The 21275-nt window shown below is 40.2% G+C and overlaps 1 protein-coding gene across 2 annotated transcripts in view; it reads right to left on the bottom strand.

The window, feature by feature from the left end:
* The window catches only part of LOC104572636 (PALM2-AKAP2 fusion protein), a 96650-nt gene extending 76266 nt beyond the window's left edge, over positions 1-20384 (bottom strand). For both annotated transcript variants that reach the window (XM_088534570.1, XM_088534571.1), the window contains exon 1: positions 20297-20384. The gene's annotated coding sequence lies outside the window, so the exon portion shown is untranslated. The remainder of the gene's footprint in view (positions 1-20296) is intronic.
* Positions 20385-21275: the final 891 nt, after the last annotated feature.

Here is a 21275-nt window from a genome sequence, read left to right as displayed (position 1 = left end):
TGCAGATCGAATGCAATAGCTCACATGGAATTTGGGATTTTAACAAAAAATAATCAAGGGCATGTATCTAAATGTACTGAGATAAGAGCTTCTGTAGGTTGACTGATGAGATTAGCAGGGACTGCAAGAGAAAGAGACATATCCCAGCAGTTATTGATTCCTTGTCCTCCTTCACTCCCCTGTTTGGTGAAGAATGAGGTATACAGAATTTAAATTAGTGCAGTCCTAAGAGTACATTGGATATGTAGCAGTACACCGACATATATAAAAAGAAAACACAATTCAATTATTTTCCTAGCCATCAAAGCAACCTAGTTGACTCCTAATTTGTTCTCGCTACTGAATTAAAACTAGAAAAGACAAAAACAGAGCTTCTGATCAGATTTTAATTTCTAAAAATCAAAACTGAAGTAGCTCCATTTCCTTGTTATTCAAAATCCTGACATTTATAAGGTTCATCCCAGCCATGTCACTGCCAAATACAAAGTAATTTCAAAGCAATTTGGGACTAAGTGATTAAGGTGCTGCTATAGAAGATGAAAGTCAGATTGTAATCACAACATTTCTTACTTTTGGCTGAATCCTTTAGAAAATGAGCACCTGAGATAAGAATCTCTAGACTTACTTAATCTGCAACTGGTAAAATAAAAATGTCTTAGCATTTGGCAAGTATTTTCTGAGTCTTAACCTTTAACAACAACAACACCAAAAAAAAAAAAAAAGGGAGAAAGAAAAAAAAGATGGCAAGCTGTGCAGGAAGAGAGCAAACAGTGTTTTGTGTTTGGACAATACAAGACATTGCTTTGAGCCTAACAAAAACATAATATAATTTCCTCTGACAGGTTTTATCTTGCATTTTCCCATATATGTATGTTGATATTTTCCCTTTCATCTAATAAAAATCAAAATATTATTTTTATAAGCTTAGAATAGGCCTGCTTCTGGGAATGGGAGCATGAACAATGTAAGAAGAACATATTACCATAAAGGCCCATAATAATAAAAACAATTAGCCAGAAAAAAATGCAACAGAGAAGATCCTGGTCCCAGTGGAATTAATAAGGTGTTTATCACTAACTTAAACAGGGTCAAAATTTTATCCAGTGCTTTTACTGGTTGCTTAGCAGGTCACTGACAGAGTTTCTAGGCACCAGCAATAACTGGGGAAAGGCTCCTCAGACTCTGGGCACGACTGTTTCTTGCCTGTCTGCCTCTTGAAAAAGAAAGAACAACATTTTAGTCGGAAAAAAAAAAAAAAAGGAAAAAGGAGAGGAGAGAATAAAGAAAATAAACTTTGGGCCTGATCCCAGGCTTCCAGTGCACAGGATCTCATGGCATTAAATGAAAGCCTTTATCATATGGTTTGCTGCTATTTTCCTAAGGCAGAGTTTTCAGTGTTTTTTGTACAAAAATACATTTATGCCCAGGGAATGAAAAACAGAGGCTTATCCTTGGCAGACTCATCTTTGGTCTAGGACAGAAAATATAACCTAGCATTTGAATTCTCCCTAGTAACAAAAACAATTAGCTTTAATTTTAGTTATGTCCCTCATGAACCCCTACATCCACCATCCTCACTGTATTTAGCTGCCTTTATCTTCTCTCATAAAAGACACATCAAGATGGAGAAGGGCCTCTCCATCTCAGACATTTTAAGAGCAAGATTGTGTTATCATTTTGGCTTGCTGATAATCCCCAAATCTTTTCCTGGCAGCTCTGTTAATGGAACAGCATCCTATTTGTGTGAGAGCAATTTTCAACAAAAGCAGGATCTCCCCTCTGGGATTCGTTAGCTCTCACTTTAATTAAAAAGAAATATCATTAAAACTTGCCACTGCCACAAGTGAATCAAATTAATTTGGAAAACAAAACAGAAACAAAACAAAACAAAACAAAAAAAAGACAGAAGAAACAACTGCAGCTTACACCAGCACATTTGTTTTAATAATACAAATTGATACTTACGAATTAGAAACATTTTATTCACAATTGCCTTTTCTTACAATGTTTTTTCTAAGCATCGTTACATAAACACCCTAATTCTAGTTACATTCACCTTTGAGGAAAGTCGCTGCATTTATGTGGTATAACAATAAGCAAAAACTGTGCCCATCAAGTATACACCAAGAAACAAAACACTAATCCACTCAAACCTGCACACATACTAATGATGGTCATAACTATTTTACTTTTAATAGGGAAACTTTAAATATTTACTTCCTTTAAAAAAATAAAACAACACAAAACAAAACAAAAAAAGAAAATATCCCACTTGCAAATGAGATCACATTTGTGAAATCTTTGTTTTGAAGCTTTCAATAACTGCAGCAGGATATGTTTGCTTTTAATTTCCTACTATTGAGAAATATGGGTTTGACCTACTACTGCAATTGAACTTTGCAAGAATGTGCAAAGTTCAATGTGACTGGGACTAGGTAAGTGATGGCAAAATACTAAGCACAAATTTTGGTCCTGGTGGCTCTGCTGAATAGATGGTCCTGTCACGGTTGAAAAGCAGATTTCAGAGAGAGAAAAAAGCAAGTTTGGTGAAGAGACCTCTAAGCAGGAGGAGAGAAAACACAACAGAGGCAGGGGCTGCAGGATTAACCTCTTTGCTGGGTTATTGAAGATGGATGGAAGGACATGGTTTGTGCAGCAGGAGAGTTCTGCAGTTCTGGCAGTGCTCTTCAAGCTGGCTTCAGCATTTGCCAACTTATTAATTCCTCATTTATGTTTCCAAGACCCTCTTGAAAATCTCATTTCCCATTGTCACTGTTTAACTCCCGTGGTTCTAACGAGGTTGCCAAAGCATCACAGAGCAGTCTCGTCAAAGCATCACAGACCAGTCTCACCTCCGAACAGAAGTGGCCTCTCAAACTGTGGGAACACTAAGACTGCCACAACCCAAACATCTTTTCTCCAGCTGCCATGCCAAGGATAGAGATGTCTTCTTGAAATAAATGAGTATATATAGGAGTATTCCAAAGAAAAACTCCAACATACACGTAGGGAGTTATTTGCTAACACTGAAAAAGAGTGCCACTTGCCATTTGTTATCTTGACTGAGTTGGAAGTGCTCTTTAGACCAGCCAGAAATCTTGAAATGCTCCAAATATGACCCCCAGCCCAATCTGAAAACTTGTCCAGCTCTCCTTTGCAAAGGTGGTAGACTTCTTTTCACGATCTCTTCCAAAACCTATGCAAACTGCTTTTCCTTGACACTTACACCACTAAAAATAGGCAAATTCTGGCAAAAAGCCCAGATATCAGCCCACTACGGAATGCAGCAGGCTGCAGACCTTTCACCCAGCGTCTCCTACTTCTGTCCTGGTACTTAGAAACCGCCTACATTATAAGAAAGCTCTGGCCAACTTCAAAAAAAAAAACATAAAAAAAGGAGTGCCCTCTCCCACCTTCCACTGAATGCATGTTTCTGTTCCTAAACACATTCATGGTCAAAAAGCTCAGCATGACACTGGCATCTACAGCACTTCGTAAAACTATTTTTGCCTTAAGATACCTATGCTCTATGTGAAAGAGATTTGCATTTGCCTACTCTGTGAAGTAAATAGTATTAAAAAAATATATATTTTTTTCTGGATGGCTGTTTTATTCTAGGATTGACAATGCAGCACCATTAACGATACAACAGGATGGTTAAGTTAGCTCTGCCCTCATCAAGATCTGACAGGATTGTTAATACACTTAAGAATGTAAGGCAGGATCTTGGCTAGGATAATGTGAGTATAATGGAGGGAAAAAAATTGACCTGAAGAATCATCATTAATGGCAGAGGAAGAATGCTGTCTGCTTTTCAAGTGTCAGAGAATGCTTAAAGGGAGAAAAGAATTGCTTATTGTAAGCTTATACGAGTTGGACAAAGCCACACAAAGGATTCCTGCTTATCTTCAGAATACTCTCACCTTTTATGCAGGTCCTCTTCTTTCCTTTCTGACTTTTGTGTATAAGTAGCATAATAAAGGAAAATAGAGGGGATCTGTTCCTGCTTGCCAGGAGGCAGAATCTAGAAAATCCTATGGACAGCAAAAGAAACATGTTATTATCAATAATTAAGGGATTAGAGACACATTCGATCATTTTTGCAGGAACTGTGGATTATGGGCCATCTGTCAATCTGCTTCATGATGGACGACACATGTCAGCATTTCTGATCTAGCTGTGGACAGTGTGGTCAGATTGCATTCCCCAGCTGCCTTGCTCTCCTGGACATGTGGCTCATTCGCAGTGAGCCTCTCATCCTGTGCAAGGCATTTTTCATTGCGGGTCAGCCATCCCCTGATGATAGGATATGCTTGGAAGAGAAAGGGTGAGCTTCAGCCCTAAGGATTAACACTTGGTTACTGTAGGACCTGTCTGCTAGACTTCACAAGTACACAGCAGTACAGGCAAGCATCACCAGAGGGAAGGTTTTACCTTCTCTCTTCTCTAGGTGAAGAACCATCAACTCTAACACACATTCTAAGAACAGTTGGCTCTTAACAACATCTTATTACTCTCTTTCAAAACATTGACTCAAAAAATTAAGTGCTTCCTTTTGTTACGCTGGTGTTCAAGCCTACTGCTACACATGCATTTCAATGATAGTCTAATTTTAAGCATTGCGTAGCGGTGACTTAACCCATACCTGGAGTCAGGTGGCATGCCAAGAAGATGCTAATTAGTGGGCTGAGAAGGAATGCATTAGCTTTATAGTCTCAGCTACAGAATTAATGTACAATTAATATACAACATCAAAATGCTATCACGCATGTTCAAAGTTGAAGATTGTGCCTTCTCAAAAATCGACTCCTAGGAAAGAGCCACACAAGACAATCCACATGTTGATTAGGAAGATTCTCCGATGATGGTGATGGTGCAAAATCAGGGTTTTATTACAAATGGATTCTCATCAAGATACTCTCTACTCTCTTGAACTACAGAGAACAATTTGAAATTCAAGTGAACACAAAGTCAGATCAGACTTCAAGGAGAATTTCCATATGGAAAGATTGTGAAGAAGAACTGCCTGCAAGTAATGGAAATATCAAGGACTGGTAAGACTCTGAACTGGATAAAGTACAAGTGATAGTGATGAACGTTGTTGCTTTTCCTTAGTATGAAACAGCTTTTGAAGGAAAAATATACATAAATGGGCATGAAACGAAGGAAGCTACAAATCCTCATGTTTTGTTTTTTAACCAAATGCTCAGAACATATATTTCTGATAATGCATTAATGTTCTGAAGAGTATAGCTAAGTGGTGCACCATACACACACACTCTCAAAACACAATCTCCTTTGCACCTTTCCAATAATAAAAAAAAAGAGTAACAACAGACACAGAACAACAGAAAACAGATGGAAGAAACACAGAAACTTTGAAATTTCTTTAAAATCTCTTTAGCATGGACAGCTTTATGAAGATGATGATTTGATATGAGCGCCAAACTTTTGAAAAAGCGCAGCTGCTCACATTTTGGAGCAGCTAGCCAAATTAGGAGGTTAGAGGAAATTTATTTTGAAATTAAGCAACTCGTGCCCTCCTCTTCCTGAATGCTTCAAAAATTGCTCTGGATAATTTTATTAGAGTCTGATCCCAGTTTTGAAATGCATATGTATGGAAAGTCCTTAAGTTCTAAGATATATTTTAGTCTAAATATCAGTACACATAAATAAAGTTAAAAAATAAACAAAACAAAACCCCATATATCTGAGAACATATTTCAAAGACTAGTTTCTGTTGTCTTTAACTGAAACATATTCAGATTTCTAGCAAGATATAGCTGATGTTCTACAATTTCTATATCAAAACCAGGAACTTAGTGTGCTGCACTTCTTTAAACTTTTCCTTCATAGATAAAAGGATCTATGGAGGTAAACAACAAACATGCTTTAGGACATCTGGGAGAACTAAGTACAAGGTCTTTTTAAGCCATTATTATTCAGTGTGCCTCTAGAGACCCTACTGCAAATTTGAAAATTTGCCCTCCTATAGCTCCACTGAAACAGTACAAAACAGAAAACTCCCTTTCTGCTTTGATTACCATCCCATATGGCAACTCAGTCCAAAGTAGCAGCTCAAAGGGACTTTGTATCTGGCCCCTGTTATCTCCTTATATCATCCTTGCAGCTTTCATGGTAAGCCGCCCAGCAGCGAGTACGCAGATGGTGACGGCCTCGTTAGTCAGTGCAGCTGTGGCATGCTGCATTCTCACCATTTCCACACCCGTGTCACGGGGTGACATGATTCAATTGGGCAATTGTAAGTAAAAAACAATTATTTTTACTGATACTATCTCAGCCCCAGACCGTGAGAGCTTCTCTTCACGCTGCCTCTGCCTTGCTGATCCCTCCCACACTTCCCAGGCTTCAGCTTACGCCAATTGCAGATAGGTATAACTGAAGCCCAGAACCAGCAAACAAACACTACAAATGTAATTTAAAGACTATTAATATTTATTCCAGCTAATACTAAGGCTGTCTGCATTACCATTATAAGCAGTACCCTTTATACCTCTTGGGTATAAAGCTGTTAATCTTTGAGAGCTCCCTGTCGCTTTCCTGACTCGCTGGTCTGCATAGGTATGGTTACGACTCCAGGTCTGACTTTTCAAAATATGTCCATAAACATATTTTGAGAATTAATCTAACAAGCCAAACTTAAGAGCCTTTCCTGCATTTTGCTTTTTTCTCTGCCCATTCAGGAAAAGCTGTTCTTGCTTTCCCAGAAAAACAAAGACTTTCAGAAACCTCAGGCTGTCAGTCACAATCATTAAATCACTAAAAATGTTTTTAGTGTGAATTATACTAGGAGAGAAAGACTTGGTCTATGCCCACTAGACTCTCTGTTAGCACTGTTCTTTAACTGATCTAATGCGGGAGCCATACCCACTTTCCTCCTTTTCCATCCTGGCAACTTCCGTTTTGGGAGAGAAATTGTGTCCTACAGAAGGTTTTTGTAATCTCATATGTACAGTTTTAAATCTCAATTAGAGATGCTACAATGAGCCATTTTCTTTAATGGTAACAGGAAGTTAGAACATGAGGGAAGGAAATTAAACAAAATTTTGGTTTCCAGAGAAATGCCAGAGTAAGAGCGTGAGCTCTGCATTCCTGCAGCAGCTTGTGTCTGTGGGAAATCCCACAAGGACCAAGGAAAACAGGAAAAGGTGGGAGATGGGCCTACTCAGTCTGATAAAGTAAAATAAATCCATGGGACATCACAAGAGTCTCTGGCACAGTGTATGTTCTCAAAGCAAAAGGACTTCTGAAGGGTTTCAAACCTGATTTTAGGAACCTTGTCTAATTGATACAGAAATGGGATATGTCCCATTACCTTCTATACTTTAATAGATTTTCTTCAGTTCCCTCGATGTGAGCTACATTAGATAAGGATCAAATTTCTTTCACGAGATAACAGTACCTAAGGATGCCTTACTTGGTCAAAGAACATTAATAAACAAACAAACAAACACACAACTGCTACTGATTCGCAAAGCACCAAGTTTAATTTATACTCCTAAGAAAAAAAAAAAACAATACTCTACTACTGAGTAGCCTCAGTATTTTCCCAGAGCAAGCTACAATTACATGTTGGAGTAATTGTCAAACTACTTTATAAAGAGCACCATAAAAGGAGACTCAACTATCAAATCAACCAGTGGACTCCGAATCTCCAGGACTATGTGTCTTTTGTGTTAACTTAATTGAGTATGCTTTAAATTAAAAATACACAGAAAATTGTTTTTGGTTTTGAATGGAATTGCTGAAATCTTTAAAGTGACAGCTGTATCTTTCAAAATTTTCATTAAAACCACATATCCTGAGGAAAACTGAAGTGTTGCTACTTTTTTCCTTCCCAACAATATCAGTTTACAGCTCAACAACACAAGGGTGGAGGAGGAAATTCCTTTATTCTCACCTCTCCCCCTCCCCCTGCAAAAAAAAACCCGTTCCTTTTCAACAAGCTTTAGTACAATGCATTTGTCATCAATTGTTTGCAGGAAACATCTCACATTTTTTCCCTCTATGCAATGAGTTTGATCCCAGCAGGTTGACTTAATTTTAGAAAGAAAAAAAAAGCCACATACATATGAAAGGGAAAGGCACAAGCAACCATAGCCGCGTAAGAAATCAGAACTCCCACTGACCTCAAGAATTAAGTGCTCACACAATGCTCACATGAGATCAATGAAATGTATAAACACAGTATTTTGGCCATAGAAGTGAGAAAAGGCATGTGTAACTTCACCAAATAACAATAACATAACTAATGAGTACCAAGAGCTATTCCAGTCTGACCACTTTGCAAATTAAAAAGAAAATTATTCTTTAATTGCTATTAAATTATTATTAAAAATAATAATGAAGAAAATAACAGAACTCTGGCAAAATTCCCATCATGAGACTGAATTAATAGGGACTGCTAAATAACTTTTTGTTTGTAGAAACAAAGTAACCTATGAATAACCTGGTCATCCTACAGCAACCACACTGCAGCATACAAGAGTAAGCATTTAAAAACAAAAATGAAATACTTCCTCTTACTAATTTGTTTTAAGAGGCTTTCTCTAGTGAAAAGATTTACACACTGATCACTTTCTGATGTTGTTCCTCTTAGTAATTTCTGCAGATAATGAAAACAACTGTTGATCTTGCTTGGAAAACTCCTGAGTTTTCTTTGAAATAAATATTCAATGGTAATGCAGTAGCACGCAGTTCTTTAAAAATGCCTTTTGCATTGAAGAAGCTTGTGTCCTCACAGCAGGAATTGACAAGGAATAAGATCAAGCCTGTAAGATCTCCCTGTGGCCTCAACTTCCAGAAAGATTTCATGTCATTTGTAAAAATGTATGTTATGTTGAAAAAACATATATAGGGATCAGCAGCAAAATTAAAGTATTTGTCTGGTGATTACATCCCAAGAAGGGACATTCTGCATACAAAGGCTCCTATCCTAGGAGCAAAATCATCCTTTAGAGTAAAACTGGGAGAACTGCACGATGCATCAGGGTGAACAGCTGTTAAGAGGAAAAGGTTGGGAGCAGGGCAAATCTTTTTCTCTGCCACACCATTACATCCATGCTGTCTCCCCAACACTGCGGGGAGTTACCAACCTTTACTGGTGTGGAGCTGCCAAGAGAATTTGTTTCAGCTGATATTATCAACATTAAAAAAAAATAGCAAACATTAGCAAAATTGTATATCAGCAAAAACAAAAAGCTAGTCTCCATCTCACTTTTAAATTAGATTCGGTAATTACAGGCACCTCTGTTTTTCACTGCTGTTGCCCTCCTCCCAATTTATATTACAATTTGGAGCTGTTATGGATGGAAATGTGTAAAATAAATCTTCTTACAGGTTGCCCTACTGCTCCCATCACACACTGTGTCACTCCTTTTGAAAAGCTAGCTTATACAAGCAAGAAACTTCCACTTTCATGTGAATGTTCAAGCACCTCCCTGAACAAAATGGGCCAAATTTCTTTTCAGCCTCACATGGATCAGCAAGTGAACACAGCTGGTAGGGGCTCAGTATACGGTACACTTTATTCTTGTTCAGGCTCTTCACACCTGATGTCACTAAGCACTTCAAAGAGAAAGTCATAAAATAACGGAGGGAGGGAAGTTTAAAGGTGGCTGCAGGTCAAGAAAAAGGTTAAATGTGTAGGGAGGTGACTGACTGCCCTATAGAAGAAAAGACTCCACATATTTGTGTTCAGGAAGGAAAGGGAGACCATGCCCAGAATGGTATCTTTGCAACAACCAAAGAGTTGTACTTGGGCAACACCACCATAGACCACAGGGGAAATACTGGCAAGGAAACTGATAGTGCATTTGTTTGTTCATTTGGGTTTGTCCGCAGGGAGAAAAATCTTCACGTGTTCTCTAGCCAAAGCATACCATTGGCATTACTGATCACCATAACGCTTGAGCTCGGGTTTCAGGCGTCTGGTTTGCTGGAGGAGGAAGGTTTGTATATGAGCCTTTCTGCTCGTATATAGTAGTATACAGTGAAACTATATAGTATGTAGTGAAAACAACAAAGGCTCTGCAAAAGTCATTCTTTCAGGCTCTCCTGATCTTTACAAAAGAGTAGGTGTCTGAATGCTTTTTATTATTTTTTAAACTCATCACTTGAGGAAGTGTTCTGAAATGTTAAAGATTCGAACAAAAATTGCAGACACTGAACAAAAACTTCTTATAATTGAGACTAAAGGTATACATAGCGGGCTTCACTCATTCCTTAGGGTTCCTTGTAAGAGGAAGACATATTTTCAGTGGAAAAACCTGCATCATCCACTTCAAGTTCCAATCAAGCCCATATAATCCAAATAAACACACCTCAGCTAGATAAGATTTAGGAAGTTATGGGAATGAAATTGCCTTCTTTATTTCCTGAATCCTGGCAATATCAATTTCTGTGACAGGCCTAGAGAATACAACAGCTTCTTTAGTAGAGTGGTCACTGAAGTCACAGCACCTTGAACTACCAGATGGACGCTCAGATCTCCTCTACTCCATTGGAGGGATAATGCCAAGAGTTATTTTGCAGCTTTAGGTCTAGTCACTCCCATCGCAGCCAAACACATCCATCTTCTATGGTCTTTCTCAACATGATGTGTTATTTCATGTACTTCCAAGCTGACGCCTGATCCAAAGTTCTGAATTTATTAAAAAAGGTAAACTTTCAATACTGGTCTACAATATGATTGGTCATTATCTGCTGTTTTTTTTTTTCCAGCTCACGGAAACCCAGCAACAGAATTATACATGCAAAATCTATCACATCAGCCGAAAGCTATCCCCCTCTTCCAGCCTCCAGTATCATACATGAAATGCAATACAGCAGCAGGAGTCTGTTTCCACCCTGCCCAGTTACTTAAAATGCTCAGGGTCCTTACCAGGAGAAGGAGCCTGAGAAATCTGGACAGTCTTTCACCCTGTTCAGGGCATTTCATTCAATACTGGAGTGCTTTACCACTTTCTCAGAGAAAGAAACTGTCAACAAACCTACAAAACCATGGCACCATGCATAACAAAACAATATCCTCCTGCCATAGAAGTAGGTTGTCTTTTTTTATTTATTTTAAAAATTCATATATCCTATTTCAAACACATATTTACCACAACAAGAACTGTCAGCCCTGCATAGTTGCCTTTTTTATTTCCCCTCTTCCTTCTGCCTCCCAAGGAAATTAAAGTATTCATTAGAGCCACAAGGTAAATTGAAGATTTAAATGGCATGACTCATTACCTGATGCAGAAACACTCTGACAGGCGGCTGATGCTGAGGGAACATTAGTTCCAAAAGGCAAAGCATGAATGTATGGGCAAGACTCAGTCCCATTCCATGTATCGTGTCTGTAGTTATTGCATTGCTGCTATAGTCCAACTAAAATCACAGATCCTCCATACCGTCAAATAAGGGAGCATAACTGAAAACAGCTTGCAGAGAGGACTGGCAGAGTTAACTAACATTCTGGTATTCACATGTGTAAAGCTCATCTCCTCCATACCTTTACCAGCTATATGAACAGCTATACCAGTGCTTGGAGGACACAAACCCTCTCAGAGGCAGAGGGGAGGCGCAGAGACTTCTGCTTGGATGCTGTGTGCTTCTTCTGCAGACACGTGTCTGCAACGGATAAAGCACTGAAGGATTTGCCCCTTTGGAGGAACTGAGAGGGAGGCACATCCTGAGCCTGACTCTGCAGCCCTCCAGAAGCCGCATCACTTGCCATGAGCATTGTCAGGACATCTCAAAACTACAGTGAGAGCAAGGGGGCACATATTATTTGCATTCAGGGAAGTCTTTGGAGAACCCTTTTAATTACCTCTGATTCCTTGCAGGAGTGCAGATTGCTTTGCATGCATTGCATGATCGATGATCTCTATCTCTCCATCCTCTGCAGATTAATACTCCTGCTGACGCAACATGACTATGGCTTTAAACACCATCTGGCTCTTGACTTAATGAGCACTGATATAAGTCACTGTCTTCTTCCATGCTCTCCACTCACTTTTTTCTTTTTTTTTTAATAGAAATGGGCTTGTGGATATCACAAGAAACTTTTTAACATACTTGTTTGTTTGTTTTTTTCCCTTGGTGTTGTTATACCAGTACTAACACTACAAAGAGAGATGCACTCGTAACATCCGCACTTTCAGCATCCTAGTTTTGTTTTCTATTCTGCAGAAACATAAAAACATCCCATGGTCACGGGCAGAGGTATGCTTTAAAACGCTGTAAGCTCTGCTTACTGATTTACATGCCAGGTAGTTTGTGCTGAGTTTGCAATGCCCTCCCAGGCTATCCCGTAAAATCCCCTTTTTTTGACAGCTCGCGCTGTTAAGAAAATAGGGTGTTGACTTGGCTTGATTTCCCTTCACCAAGACTGTGATAATCTGGAGTCTTGGAGCATGTAAGAGAACAGTTCTATCATCCTAATCTTAAAGAAAGAAAAGAGGGTTCCAGCAGCAGATTGCTTCATATGAATGCTACCCAGCTAGTCGCAGAGAAGTCATGTCCTTTCTCCAGGTCAGCAGGATATAATAACTTGCCAGAGTCAACAAGAACAGTAGGCAAGAAATGTCCTAAAGCTGAACTTCTGGGTTTCCCACATATCCCACGAGAAGCAGAGAAGAACAAAGACATTTTCCTCTAAAATCATTTGATCTTATATAAATGAAACCACTGTATTATGGAAAGGCCGGGGGAATGGAGAGGCAAAATAACTTAAATATAGTTTATTCAGAGTAGAAGGAATTTGTGAAGAAAAAAAAAATATTTGAGCTAGAAACTGAACAAAAGAAACAAACAGTAATCCTACTGAAGGCCATCATTTTCCAGCTAACTTTGAAAGACTGCTTAATGTACCAAACACTCAATTAGACTTCAATCGTGATAACCCTCACCCTTATAACTTTACCTGATACAAACAAATTAGCAAAACATCTATGGAAAAAAGTGTTCCTCAAAGCTCAATTCTGTAAAGTCCTTCTTACATGGTAACAGCTTCAGCAACTGGTTCTAGGACATGGTAAATATACTAGAGGCTGTTCACAGCTTTCTAATGACACCTTCAAATGTGACATTTCTTCTCTAAGCCCAACTCTCCTAGAAATTTCTAAATTACCTGAGCACCCCATTGATATCTCTAAATGAATTGAATGGAAAAAGAATTTCAAAAAAGTTAGAAATTACTGTGTATCCTCATCAAAACTGTCAACTAATTATGACATTTTAAAGTTAGAAATATTCAGCAGAAACCTTTGGCAATATATAGTTGTTCTGATCTGCTGTACAATGCCATCTCTTTCTTGGTTAACCAAGTTGATAAACATGTTTTGCACAATAGATCTGGGCCTTACAGACATATTAGCCCAGGAACACCAAAAGACATGAGGGATTATGAGTCTCAATGGGATACTGAGCATAAGCGTGCCCTCAAAAAAAGCACCGTGCAAAGACCTGAGCTGAAAAAAAAAGGGGGGGCATATCTTCCATCTGAAATGTTCCTTTAAAGCATATCAGGTGGAAGAAAACAAATTACTAAAATTCCCTAAAAGCTTGGCTACTGCTTTGCTGCCTCACAGCCGCTGTTTGCCAGGGATTAAGAGGAAACCCTCACCAACTCAGAGATCATACATCTTGAAAAACCATCTTACATTGGCAAAGAGATGTATGAAAAAGGCTAATATATCTTTGCCACTTCTAAATTAAACAATGTCATGACCTGGACCAGATCTGAATACTGCAAGTACAAGATACCGGCAGTTCAAAAATACAGTTATGCGAAGGAACTTGGAGACTGGCAGCATGAAATGGATGCAGGAACAAACTCAATCTCCTAACAAAGGAAAGAGCAGCGTCTAAAATGGAAGAACTACTTTTTCACTTTTTCTTAGATCTGGAAGAATGTTTTAAGTCATTTTCGGTATACTCAGTAATTCATTCCACTCACAATAGAAAAATACTGACATGTCTTAAACAGTTGGAATATTTATAACCTGCCACCAGATAAAACGAGATAGACAGGGGAAAAGATTCACACACACACAAAAAAAAATCAGGTCACAAGTTTGCCTTTTTTCACCTTTTTAATGAAAGCACAAAAGAGGACTAGTCTTCATTTAGGAAGAACTAGTAGTGCTGAACACAGGCGAGGCACTGCTCTACCAAAGGCAATTGAGTTTGTCCAGCTGTGCCTCAAACATGGGCCATAACCATCTCTGAAATGCCACTTGGAAACAGGAACACTGAGAACTGAGAATGTGCTTGAACTTTTGTTGTTAAGTTTCCTCTTCACACATCTTATCTTCCTGCAAGCAGTTGCAGAGCTTTCTTGGGACTTTTCCTTGCCACTCTTGCCCTCCTCAGTGAATACAAGCTGTGCTGATAAAGCTCAATTTAGAAAACATACAAAGAGCTGGCACTTCAAACTGTGACACATACCCCAATGGGCCCCTCGCTTTGCAAGCACTTCTCCTGCTCCAAAATCAGGTTAAGTGACTCCAAGGATTTATTGGTATTAGTTGCCAGACCAACATGTGAGCTCTCAAGGGTAACCCTTTTCTTATATTCACTCCTGGGGCAGGGTAAGAGCTAATGGAGCTAAAATTGGAAATAAAATGACCTATTTACAATAAAAGGTGATAGAACGGTATTTTAGAAAAATGAGACTGTCTTCATATGACTCTTTAAAAAATACAGGAGCACCATGCTAAACTCTAATAAACTCCCAAAAAAGAGGAAAAAAAGGTTGTACAAAACTGTTGGCCAAGCTACACCTTTTTTTGATCGAATTAATCTTTTCTTCTTTACCGAAGAACCCTCGCCCCAACTTGTGTTTGGGACAAAAAGCTAATGCAAGTGTGCATTTCAGATGGAACCTATTTCTAATGTAGTATTTTCCTGAAGCCTGTCAAAGAAGAGTTAACAACAACAACAACAACAACAACAACAAACAGAAAAAAGTGAAGTTTTTGAAAGACAGATAAGGGCTGTATCTTAGCAAACTTGTGTGGAAATTATTCTAAATTGGCACTACTAAAACTGCTGTAAGACACAAAAATAGGGCAAGTCAAGTGTGTATACAAATGGTTCTGTATTCTTCCCCGAAGCACCAAGAAAAAAGAAGTTAGAAATCACAAATCAAACTTAATGCTAGCGCTACTGTTCCAGAGTTATAAGGCACAGGATGACCATGTGAATTCTTGGAATCACTGGATAAAACACAACAGCAGTTGATGCCCAATATCAATTCCTGAGGGAAGCTACGTATGCCTGTGTATACATTTGTACACAAACTCAGGCCTCATCAAGAAATTTGTTGTACTTTTAGCTACTGTGGTTGAAGTAGCTGTGTTTTACTTTTGTTATGTTTAAATCCTACAGGCTTGTTGCCAGTGTGAAGGTGTACTGACTTTGTTCAGGCAGAAAATTATTCCTCTCACTACTGTAGGTGTTAAGCTTCGGTTCCTACAAAGGGAGTAATCTATGCAGATTTATGCCACCTTTAACTGGGAGTATTATACCCACTACACTACTATACCCTTAAGAGTTGTTCCTGCTTCATGCACACAGACATATAAACAGATGCTACATAAAGCAATACAAAAACATATGCAGAAAAAAAAAGGCAGAACGTGGATAACACCCATTTGTGAAGCACTCCTCACTCTTACAAATCAAATATGGTACGTTTTCTGTTTTTTTTTTCCTGTTCTTAACACAGAAAAATAGAGAAGAGGGGAATTGTGATACTCAAAGCCACAAAATAAATCAGTATAATTATCAAATGCTAGAAAAAAATCCAATGTTTGAAAGAATCCTGCTTCACTGAATGAAGATCTCTCTCTTTAGTCATTAGAAAAGGAAATGAAAAGAAAACTTCCACGTTAACAGAGCACACTTTCATTACTCAGTAGCATATAACAAGTTTTCCCAAGAGCTACACAGGTCTTTCAAAGTAACTTTTTCTAACCCCCTGAAGAGTTATTTACAAGATTTGAAGGAAATTTGCTGCATCTTAAGTACATTATTGTTTTTCTCTGTTATTAATAAGGGACTAAAGAAAACATTTTCTCTGCTAAACAATACCTAGGGAAAATCCTTATTTTTGCAGTGCATTACATGAAAGTACATCAACCAATGTAACAACTGAGTCTTATTGTTCTTAAGTATTTATATCACTGTTTTGAAGAATGACTCTCAAGGCACTGCACTTCTTTCTCTGGTATACCTAGTATCTTACCACAAGCAATCCATCTTTTCTACAGCTCCATACACAATTCCATACTGATTTATCATGATCCTCACTTGATTACAGAGAACAATGTTGGAAAGGCCCCGAGATGCCAAACCCTGAATTCTCGCAGTCAACCTTGATGGCTATAAAGACAGCTTACTGTTAAGACATTTTAAAAAAGCATCCCAATCTCAGCTACATTATTCACTGGAAGCACCTACCACTGTTCTTGAACCACAGATGACTTTACAGAATCAACACAAACTGGACACCTAATTTTTAGAGGGCTGAGAAAAAAAAAACTACCCAGGATAGTGGAAAAGTGCAAGTTTTACATCCTTAGTAATAATGACTTAACTGTAGAACTGTTCTTCAATTCCCCTTTTATCTTGGTGCACTCTTAAGTATAATCTACAGCAGCAGAACAATCCCAGGTAGGAGAGCACATATTTTCTGCAACTGACGCCTATTTGCTCAGTATTATCTGTTTATAGTTTAGAAGACTGAACTTTGCTCAGCTGCATTTGTCTTGCCACAAATAATTACTGATTTATCCTTTGCTAGGATGAAACAGACTGATGTGGAATACTAATTTACCAGAATGATGCAGACAAAAGTCAGGTGACAAACACTTCCTTATTTCAGAATTATTTCTGCAGATATAACTTAGAGTGGGTAGATGCAGAATAAAAAACAAAACAAAACAAAAAAAAACACTGCCATTTTGTCGTAGGTTAAACAAGAATTATGTAGATTAAGAGACATAACTGCATTTGCTGGCATTCACTCAGTGCTGCTGCTGTACTTCATAATTACACTTATTTTTATAGAGCTGTGCTCTAGTGGTCCAGGTCAGCACTCAATTAAAGAACAGACCTCTACAGGACAAATCAATACTCAGATAAGTGTGAGCATCGTAAGTCAGCAGGCCAACTTCTTCGCTCGCACAGTGCAATCACCAAGACTACCTGCATGCGCTTCATCAGACTGGCTCCCAACAGGCGCTGGTACGGGGACGTCTCCGCAATGACGGCTGAGCCCGCAACTCGGCCAGGGCAAGTCCATTAACTCTTAGCATATGAACAAGTATGAAGAGTCAGCTGTAAATGGCAGAGTTCACAGACCCTGGGAGCTGCTGTCCCATCAGCGTGCACCTTGTTCCACAGCATGCAGCTCAACACAAGCAAGCCTCCACTAGCAAGGCTGAGTAAACCCGTCATCCACCGGTCTCACCTTAAACCAGGGAAGAAATGGGAAACTGGGATAAGACCCAAACCGAGCTGATTCCTGAAGAATGGAAATATAAACTGGGCATCTGCTCAAATACCACCTCAGTACATTGACAGCTTTGCATGAGCTGAAGGAAGCCAAGCATCTTTCCCAGGGAGGAAAGAACCAATCCAGATTTGTAGAGTCCTGCACCTTCCTCCCAGGGCTTGTGGTCCTGGCTGAGAATATGGACTGGGGAAACGTCTGCTCTGGTACAACAGCTTCTGCCACACTCAAGGGGAAACAGATTTCATTCCCTTTCAAAAGGGAGGCTGATCCATGAAGGGTAGGGCTGTAGGATAGCAACTGGACACAGGCAATGGAAAGTTTTATACAAATAGCACAGAATTTAAGATCAACTCTACATAATTAAACATGCTGTGCGCACAAAAACCGAGGAGAGCATCTTCATCACAAGACTGTTGGAAGAAAACAGTTGCCGACATCTTTTTCTTTTTTTTTTTTTTTTCCTGGGCAAAAAAGATAATTCTGGCAGCTTAAAACTGTTTATACTACTACCACAAATGGACTAGTTGCTGGTCAGTCGAAGTCAGAACTGCCTATTGGAGAAACAGTATTGCAGTGTGTTGACGAGAGAAAATCATAGTGTGAATGGAAATAATGGAGATCATTCTAGATGTCTCATTATATAGCACTTCATGTCTTGCCACAAATACAGCACCAATGCAGCCCACTAAATCAGCAGGTGTTTCCAGTGGCAAAACGGAATTCTGCAGCTTAGACAAGTCAAATCAGTCAGGAATTAGGTTATCCCATGACTCTGCTATCTGAAGCGCTCAGGATATACTGCTCATGCTATAAGGCATACGATCTTATATTTTTCTCTGAAGCGAAACTCTTGCTTAAGTCAATAGGAAATCTGAATAACATAAACAGAAGTACAAATCTCTCTGCCAAAGTTACTCATTCACTGAGAAAGAAAGTAACTATCAGCTACCATAAAAGCTACCACTTAAGTGCACTGTTAAAAGACACCCATAAATATGGCTTAATATGCTTAAGAGCTCACCTAGGAGTTATAAAACCTTGGAAAGGCATTTGAAAACAAACATAAAAAGCAACCTACCAGCTACCTAAAAACAGCATCTATATGTAATATTTTAAATTTATGAAGAAAAAAAAATAATGGCAGAGGCTATCAAGGAAAGCAAATGGCCTGGCATTCAGTTATAAAATGAAAATAAATTGAATAAAAATCACCCATTATTGACTTTTTAGATATACTTACACTTTAATTTCAGTTCTAACTTCATTCTCTGCTGTGTACAGGGACACAAAAACTATGATCTAACAACATATGCAATAACTTGCAGTCTTTGGGAAAAAAAAAAAGTCATGTAATACCACAAATACTGATGTATACCTAGATGGGATCCTAAGGCTAGTCAAACCAGAAATGTAATTGTGAAAGTGAAATAAATCCCTGTCAGATAGAAAACCTCTGCAAAACACTTACACAGCATGAATACCAATTGACATACCAGAGCTATGAGACAGTGCTAGAATCAGAGGATATCATTACAATGCCGAACTGTTAATCACAGCTCAAAATAAAACATGTTTATTTCTTTACTACAGTCACAACTGGGAGTTCTATTCTACCTCTTCTAACACTAGGCAGGCACTTGCTGCCCCAACGCATGTCTTCTGGGGGCTGATATGTGATTCATTTCAAAATAAAAAGCAAAGTTCAATATTACGACTGCTTTCGTATGGCTAATGATTAATGACATCAGTTCTCAAACATTTTTTTCCACAGTAGCTGTCTGAGTGTGCACCTTAGCAATAATCTCAGCAACATTTTAGGAACAGACAACGTTTGAGAAGTTCATGCTGCAGTGGTCATAAGTGGAAAACAAATAAAGAATAAATGAAATATTTAAAACTCATGCTCTGTTTGGTGAGAGTGGCCTAAAAATAGAAAGACTTGGAACAAAGACGAGGGAAAAGGGAAAGTCCAGGGAAAAAAAAAAAAAAAGAGAGAGATAGCAATTAAAAAAAAAAAAGGCTGATTAAAATATCATTGCGTCACAGGTTTCTCAGGACGTACCGAGCCCTTCGGTGCAACCCCCGGTGCCCACAGCCGCGACACTTGGCCGGGGGCTCCCACCGCCCCCCGCGCCCCCACCCGGCCCCGTCGGAGCCCACGGGACGCGGACACTTCACGCGTGGGCGAGGGACGGGCACGACCCCCCGCTCCATCCTCCCTCTGGGGTGCCGGCCCCTTCCCTGCTGGCATTTCCATCTCCCGCCCTGGCATTTTCCTCTCCCCTCCTTGCCTTCTCTTCCTTGCATTTCTCGCTTTTCTCCTTGCATCTTTCCTTTCTCCTCCTTGCATTTCTCTCTCCTCTCCTTGCATCTCCCCATTCTTATTACGTTTCTACCTTCCCCCTCGCATTTCCCCTTCTCCCCGTTGTATTTCTACCTTCCCTCCTTGCCTTCTCGTCTCCTCTCCTCTGCGATTCCATCTCCCCTGCTCGCCTTCCCCGCTCGCCTTTTTCCATCCTCCCCTGCCCGCATTCCCTCGCTGACTTCCCCATCCCCCGTCCGCGCTCCCCCGCGCTGCCCTGCGCGCATTTTCACCTTGCCTCCCTCCACCCGCCTCCAGGAGCCTGCCGGGGGCGGCACAACTTCCACGAGCCGCAGCCCCGCCGCCCCCCTCCACGCACGCACACATTGACACACACACACAACACACACCGCACAACACGCACGCACACACAACACCCCGCGCACACCCCGCGCACCGGGTACCTCTGCAAAAGTCGCCCGCTCCTCCGGCGCGCAGCGTGCGCCGCCTGCTCCGCACGCAGCCCGGCACGTCGGGTGTCCCCTTCCTCCTCCTCCTCCTCCTCCCCTTTCCTCTCCCTGCCCGCCCCCTTCGCCGACGCGGAGAGGGGGGCGAAGCCACCGCGCCCGCCCCGCCCCGTCCATCCCTCCCGCGCGGCCCCGTCCCGGGGCGCTGCGCCCTGCGCGGAGGCTCCGCGGGCCCGGCGGGACGGGTGTCCCGGCCCCCCCGGCCCGGCGCGCTCGGGTTACGGAGCCCGCGGCCTCTCCTGTTACGGCCGCGGGGCCGCCGGGGGGGCCCGGCCTGGCCCCCCTGCCCCAGCACCTCGTGCTCGCCCGGCGCCCCCCTCCGGGGACGGCTGCCTCCGCGGGGGCGGGGGGCGCGCGGTGGTTACTCGTGTTGTTGTGCGGTTTGGTCTTCCTTTCTATTTCCTTCCTTCCTTCCTTCCTTCCTTCCTTCCTTTCTTCCTTTCTTTCTTTCTTTCTTTCTTTCTTTCTTTCTTTCTTTCTTTCTTTCTTTCTTTCTTTCTTTCTTTCTTTCTTTCTTTCTTTCTTTCTTTCTTTCTTTCTTTCTTTCTTTCTTTCTTTCTTTCTTTCTTTCTTTCTTTCTTTCTTTCTTTCTTTCTTTCTCTCTTTCTCTCTTTCTCTCTTTCTCTCTTTCTCTCTCTCTTTCTTTCTCTCTCTCTTTCTCTCTTTCTCTCTTTCTCTCTCTTTCTCTCTCTCTCTCTTCCTTTCTTCCTTTCTTTCTTTCTTTCTTTCTTTCTTTCTTTCTTTCTTTCTTTCTTTCTTTCTTTCTTTCTTTCTTTCTTTCTTTCTTTCTTTCTTTCTTTCTTTCTTTCTCTCTTTCTTTCTTTCTCTCTTTCTCTCTTTCTCTCTTTCTCTCTCTCTCTCTCTTTCTTTCTCTTTCTTTCTTTCTCTCTCTTTCTTTCTTTCTCTCTCTTTCTTT

The sequence above is a fragment of the Tinamus guttatus genome, unplaced genomic scaffold (genome assembly GCF_059628265.1).
Source record: "Tinamus guttatus ecotype Peru unplaced genomic scaffold, ASM5962826v1 Tinamus_guttatus_pri_ptg000569l, whole genome shotgun sequence".
NCBI lineage: Eukaryota > Metazoa > Chordata > Aves > Tinamiformes > Tinamidae > Tinamus > Tinamus guttatus.
The sequence above is the reverse complement of the archived record's forward strand: the minus strand, read 5'-3'. Positions and strand labels throughout refer to the sequence as shown.